Source organism: Macaca thibetana, unplaced genomic scaffold (genome assembly GCF_024542745.1).
Source record: "Macaca thibetana thibetana isolate TM-01 unplaced genomic scaffold, ASM2454274v1 unplaced_scaffolds411, whole genome shotgun sequence".
NCBI lineage: Eukaryota > Metazoa > Chordata > Mammalia > Primates > Cercopithecidae > Macaca > Macaca thibetana.
In genome coordinates this window covers 1-7,171 of record NW_026089200.1, presented here as the reverse complement: position 1 = coordinate 7,171, position 7,171 = coordinate 1, and the positions used below count along the sequence as shown (strand labels likewise).

Below are 7,171 nucleotides of genomic sequence, written 5' to 3'. Positions count from 1 at the left end.
TGTTTTTTTAACTATTAAATCTTTACTTGTATAAAAACCGAAATTAGTCCAACTACTTTTTGCCCATTTATGATGATTCTTAAAAAATTGTGACAACAAAAAAACTCTCAACTTATTTTGTATGACTTCTTCTATTCCTAACATTTCTTAAATTCAGTTCATATTGTTCCACAGTCGAGTTATGTATACATTTAAGCTCAAAGGTGGGGAACACCAAAATATGATAGTGGAATTTTACCTTTTTATTTGGAAAAATGATCACAATTTCATTGAATGTACAGGATAAAGTGATATAAGCCCCTTAACGGACTTGTGTACTTTATTGCCTTAAATGAGAAAGTGCCAATTATTTTCCATTTTTTAATCCTCTAGATTGTTTATCCTGACATTTAATAATATTGTTAATCTTATGTTTACATTACAGGACGTACAAATACTCTGAAAAGACAGGCCGGCTTTAGATATAGTTTTGATTGATTGTGGGTGTGGGGTACTTAACGGACAAAGGTCTTTACCAAATTTCTAAGTTTTTTGTATGTTTTTAAAAAAAAAATCAGCAAGGACAGAAATTTGTAAATTTCTTAATTGACAATTACATTGTAAACTGCAGACTGGCATCTGCCACATCTTATCATAGACCAGCACAATGGGTAAAAATCTTTGTTCCGATGTCTTTAAGACTTTGTATCTTCCTTTATTTGTTGGTTGGTATGAATTTTGCAGCCAGATCAGCTCTTCTTTTATGAGCCTGGTGATTTCTGCCTTTGCTTTCTGCACAGCCAGTTCATTGGCACTTTCAATTGCCAAGTAAATCTTCCACTTGCCTTCCTTGGGTTCTTTACCAGGAGGGAAGTATGTTCCTCTGATTGTAATTGTGGCTTCAGAGTATTCACTGATCCTCTGCAGAGCTTCCTTAAAGGTAACTTTCCACCTAGCAGTCTGTGGGAAGTCACTGATCTCTAATTCTTCTTCATATCTCTTAAAAGATTCGTTCTGTCCACCATCCTGTCTCTCTTCTTCTTGTTTCTCTAAAGGCACATAATTGAGCTTGGCATTGATCTTTTCGGCAAGTTGTTCTGCAATGGTTTTTGCAGAAACAGTGGGAGCCAGAATGTGCCACCTCTAAGAATTGCATTGATGGCCTGTTGCATCACATCTACCTGAGACTCGATGCCCAAATTCTTCTGGGCGTTGATTCTGAGAGCCAATCTCTTATCAATTTCTAATTTCTCAGCATTTTCGTGCAGTTGGAGCAAGGAACACTTGATGTTCCAGGAGCAGCCATATCCTTTACTCTCTTTCTTTGAATTGTAAACATGCTTTCTGGTTGCTCATCAATGTCAACTGCAGCATCATCTGCAATCATCTGAAATCTTGCAAGACCAAGAGCTGCATTTTTGTATAACTTCTATCCTCATCTTTAGCGGGGGCCAAAGCTTGTTTCTGTTTCACTAACAAACAGTGAAATCTCTTACCCCGAGAAACCAACGCTACACATTGTTAATTATTAATCCGCGCTCAGTTTTCTGTTGATCTTTGAAATCACTCCACAGTTTCTCTAAATAACTGTCTACCGGAGCTGGAACTTACTGCGGTGTCCCTGACAATTCAAGAGCTTTAATTATGTCACCGGAGCCATAGTGAGCTTGATCTTCTGTGATAAAAGGTCATAAGCATAACCCATTCTTGTTGCCTGCTCTTCCAGTCCACCCTGCTCTGTGTACATAATCCTCATAATGGTTTGGGGGGCAGCTATAATTTACTACAAAAGAATCAGGATGTTTCACATCTAGACCTCGGGCAGCAACAGAGGTAGCCACAAGTTTGCAGGTCCCATTCTTAAAGTCATTTATGATGCTATCTCTGTCATATTGATCAATGCCTCCATGAAGAGACATGCAAGGATAAGATGCTCTCATTAAATCCTTAAGAAGACCATCAGCATGTCCCTGCTTATCCACAAATATAATGACAGATCCTGACTCTTGATAATGGCCTAGAAGCTCAAGTAACTTCAAGAATTTCTTTTCTTTTTCAATCACAGTCACTTGTTGCTCCACATCCGAGCAAACCACACTCCTGCCTCCAACTTGTACTTCAATAGGTTTACTCAGGATCCTGCTAGTCAAAGCCTCCATAGCTCTGGGGAAAGTAGCTGTCGATCAGGATGAACATTATCCACGATGCGCATGACCTGGGGTTCAAAACCCATGTCAAACATTCTGTCTGCTTCATCTAAAACAACATATGTCAGTCTTCGAAGATTTGTGACCCGACCACTGTTAGCTGCTAACATGTCAATCACTCGACCAGGTGTGCAAACAGTAATTTCAGCACCTCTTTTCAGCTCAGCAATCTGTTCACTGATTCCTGTTCCTCCATAAACACAGACCACTCTAAGTCCCAAAGTCTTGGAAAACTTCTTACACTTTTTAGTAATCTGTAAAGCCAGTTCTCGAGTTGGAGTCAGGATGACAGCTACTGGCCCCTCTCCTTCTTCTAATGACCTCTGACCCATGATGTGTCTAAACATGGGCAACAGAAAAAAAGATTTGGTACATTTCCACTTCCTGTTTTGGCTATGCCATTCAAATCTCGTCCAGTCACAGGTACATTATACCAGGAAATAGCTGGGGTTTGGGGATTTGGGGGGGAAGCACAAGTGGGTTTTTCGGGGGGGAGCCATGCTTTTTTGAGGGGGGGGGAATTTTAAGATTCTTCATGGAATACCCATTCCACACTAGGACCCCAGGATTTTAATTGGTTGGGGTATAACCACCGCGGGCCTTTTTTCCTTTAACTGTAATGCCCCAGACATTTCGTAGATAACGTAAAACACATTGGTAAGACCTCTGTGGTTGGGGGGGGACCCATGGGAGGGTTAGGAGCTAGTGTACTGGGGGGGAACTTTCTGATCAATAGAAAGGTTTGGGGGCTAACATCGCTCATATTCAATTGCGTTTTGTTCCATGATCAACTGGTTTTCTAGAAGACTTTCCGCTGTTTTTGTTTGATAGAACCGCTGTAAGGGGCTTTGTCTGAAGATCAACTTCTTCCTCCTCTGAAGAACACTCCATGGCAATATCCTGGTTGCATTCTCCATCAGCTCACCTTGTACTTCTTATCATCAGAATCCACCAACTGCTTTTTTTGGTGGTTTGGGTGCGCTCTGGGATGGCCGCCGCCGGTATAGCTGTCGCTAGTGCTTAGCCGAGCCGATATTTGCTGGGATCGCTGAGGAAGCAGGCCGAGCGCAGTCTCCTTGTTTGTCCCCCTACGTTCGCTGCGCGTGGTCACCCAAGCCCCCCGGCACCACCCCCCCCCCCCCCCCCCCCCCCCCCCCCCCCCCCCCCCCCCCCCCCCCCACCCCGCCCCCCACTTGCGGCCCGGGCAGCATGGGTCGGGAGAGACCTTTGTTTTCTGGATCTTTTTCAAGAATTAGTTTAGATGCTGACTTGAGAGGAATTTAGCACAGTGTTTTTTTAAAAATACACTTAAAATAATGTCAATGTGTTAATTATGTAATTTGTTGCTTTATCTAACTAGATTTGCATCTCTCATCTATACCATGCATATAAAAATATATTTGATACAAATTATAATACAAGGCATACAAAAATAATTATAATAACAGAACGTTTTCTAAAGAGATTTTAAAAGTGTAAGTCAAATGCCTTAATGTAATACTACTTCTAAATATGTATTATAAAGAAATAATCATCAGCTAGTGCGTGTGTGGTTAAGATTTAACTACAGAAATATTCATTGTAACCTTTCTTTAGAAGTGAATATTGAAAAACTGAAATAAACTCTAAATGTCCAACTTTATAATTGCTAGTTTATGGAATACTAAGCACAATGAAATCCATACTTTTAACATAGCATTTAATGACCCAAATATATGTTCATAATACATATAAAGGAAAAACTGATATGTTATTAAAGAAGATAGAATAAAATTTATTTTGAAAATGTATGCTAATAAGACAGTTTTGATATTTAGGAAAACTAAAATGTTGTTAGGTAACATTTTCAACAAAATAAAGTAAATTTTCTGTTTGCTGAGATTATAGGTGTTTTTTTAACAATTTTTAATGTATGCTAATACGCCCCCACACTGGACATGTATAATTTATATATCACCCAGCCGAACCCAAAATCAATAAGTTCAATTTTTAAAATCAAAAATAAAAGTCAACATAATAGCATCAGAGGACCCCAGATAAAGATGAATTATACTTTTTTCTTTATTGACAAATAGAGAGTGCATGGTTTATGGAGAGATTAATTTTTTCTCTGGGTCTATTTGCTCTAAGGATATTAAAGGAATTTATTGTATTATCATCTGGCCCACGCCCTAATAAGAGGTACTGAATACCATAAAACCCCCGTTTAAAATAAGACTAAGTTACTGTTTTAGCTTTTTTTTTTTGTACATCTATAGAAGTACTGGTGTGATGACTTCCCTTATCAACCACTTTGAGCGAGCCATTTTCAAACACATGATTAAAATCGATAAAGGAGCGTTACATATGTAATTTTCACCAAAGCAATTGAAAAACTATTACCTAAGATTAAGGAAAAACACTTTTCTAGGGATCCCTGGATATCTAGGGATCTACCATTTTGCACCAGGGGCTCGAGGACCATCATCCACTCGTATAATGGAATTATGGACAAGCAAGATTCTATGGGAATGATTTGAACCTCAATCATTTGGGGATTATTACAACATACAGCTCAGTTTAACGATGGCAATTTATTATACATGGTATTTTAGTATTAAATGAAGGAAACTCATTAGGGAATTAGATGCCAGATATGAGGACCACACACATATTCTTTTGAGGTGCTTGTGACCTAAATTGAACAAGTGATTGTTGTTAAGTGCAGTCTGGGTCTCATGGAACCACCTTTTCTCTATTGCGTCAAATCCAACTCATTCTAGCTACCGTGACATAATTTGACAACAAATTTAAATACAAATAATAATGAGCAAATTTATGTGAAGATTATGTTTCAATGTACAGGTAGTTTTAACCATTCTTTTTGATGAAATGTGTGTAAATGTCTTAATTGTTGAAATTGATTAAGTCATTCACAGTTTTGTTATACAATGTTTTTCCATGTAGATAGAGTGATAATAATTTGTATTACATTTTAGAGTTGTTTGACGCAAATAAGTAAGAACCAACTCAAAATTTTATTGAGGTTAAACTCCAAGGAGATAAAAGGAAAACTAAAATCACAAAGTAAAATATAATTAAAATATTTCAACTAAGAAAAAAAGTAAAAAGTTAAGCATCTCAGACAATGTTCGAGGTTGAAGTTGGTTAATTGCAATGGAAAATTCGCTAATTACCACAAATAGTAACTGAGAGACATAAATATTATACAGGTGTGGCTGTAGGAAGCTGATATTAATCAAACACATTTGGCGTTTTCAAGGCTGCAAAAATTACAATTGTAAACACTGTCCAACTCAAAGAAATGTTATGTGAATTTTAAATGGGTCTCAGTAAATTATAATGTATAAAAACAGAATTTTTACTATGGATCATAATTGTTAATGTGTTTCATAGTCAAGGTTGAAATATAAATCAATTCACTCTATTATTTGGTTTGGAAGTTTAAAAGGACAATTCACATTTCCCTTGATACACTCTACCAGTGTCACTGGACTGGTGATGTGACAAGAAACATCTTCTGTAGAACTGAATTGCAATAATATGGAGATTATAACAAAATGATATCTGTACCTAAGAATACTGACTTTAAAAACCTTCTTCAGATTGCAACATTGATCTCCAGATCTGTTGGGAACGAGCTGCCTTACTTAATGTAACAGTCTTGGCAATAGAATAATCATATATATCATCCATGGATAATTAATTTTTAATCACTGAATTTCACTGAAATATGTTGAACATAAAAATTATACAAATATAATTTTGTATGCTAAGTTTCAGATTCTTTGGAATTTTATTCTAACCATAAATCAAGACAGTATACTGTGAGAAATGTAGACCATGTAATTATAAAGTCAACATTCAGGAAGTTTATTTTTCTCTTATTTTTAATTATCTCAAAATGATTGTGATTCCTGCAGAGTATCAGTATATCTGGTAAGTGAGAGTCTATTTCTTTTAAACTTCATCGGTATTAACCAGCTTTATATGACCAAAATGTCCCCCAAATTTAAAGCTTTGCACAGTAAGGCCTTATATGTACACCTGGCCTCATTTCAAAAGACTAAAGCAGTTGTTCTCAAATTCAGCTGCACATTAATATAAACTGGAAAACTGTTTAAGCTCCTGATAACAAAGCCACATGTGAGACTAATTTATGCTGAATCACTAGGCCAAGGACCCAGGTATCAGTAGTTTTTTTTTTTTTTTTTGAGACGGAGTCTCGCGCTGTGTCACCCAGGCTGGAGTGCAGTGGCGCGATCTCGGCTCACTGCAAGCTCCGCCTCCCAGGTTCACGCCATTCTCCTGCCTCAGCCTCCAAGTAGCTGGGACTACAGGCGCCCGCCACCACGCCCGGCTAGTTTTTTGTATTTTTAGTAGAGACGGGGTTTCACCATGTTAGCCAGGATGGTCTCTATCTCCTGACCTCGTGATCCACCCGCCTCGGCCTCCCAAAGTGCTGGGATTACAGGCTTGAGCCACCGTGCCCGGCCGGTATCAGTAGTTTTTAAAACTGTAGAGGGATAACCAGGATTGAGAACCACTGCACAAAATGGTAAATGCAACTTTTATTTAAGTTAATTTTTTTAAAGAAATAATGGTTGAATTATTTCTTAAAACTATAGAGGGATAACCAGGGTTGAGAACCACTGCACAAAATGGTAAATGCAACTTTTATTTAAGTTAATTTTTTTTTTTTTTTTTTGAGACGGAGTCTCGCTCTGTCGCCCAGGCTGAGTGCAGTGGCACGAGCTCGGCTCACTGCAAGCTCCGCCTCCCGGGTTCACGCCATTCTCCTGCCTCAGCCTCCCGAGTAGCTGGGACTACAGGCGCCCACAACCGCGCCCGGCTAATTTTTTGTATTTTTAGTAGAGACGGGGTTTCACCGTGGTCTCGATCTCCTGACCTTGTGATCCGCCCGCCTCAGCCTCCCAAAGTGCTGGGATTACAGGCGTGAGCCACCGCGCCCGGCCCAAGTTAAT

General features: G+C 38.5%; 1 pseudogene across 1 annotated transcript; it reads right to left on the bottom strand.

Annotated features, from left to right (window-relative positions):
• Positions 1–596: 596 nt before the first annotated feature.
• LOC126947447 (probable ATP-dependent RNA helicase DDX46) lies at positions 597–4,653 on the bottom strand (annotated as a pseudogene). The gene is made up of 2 exons (XR_007723082.1): positions 4,569–4,653; positions 597–2,687 (listed from the first exon to the last, which is right to left on the bottom strand). The product of XR_007723082.1 is annotated as a probable ATP-dependent RNA helicase DDX46 (transcript).
• Positions 4,654–7,171: the final 2,518 nt, after the last annotated feature.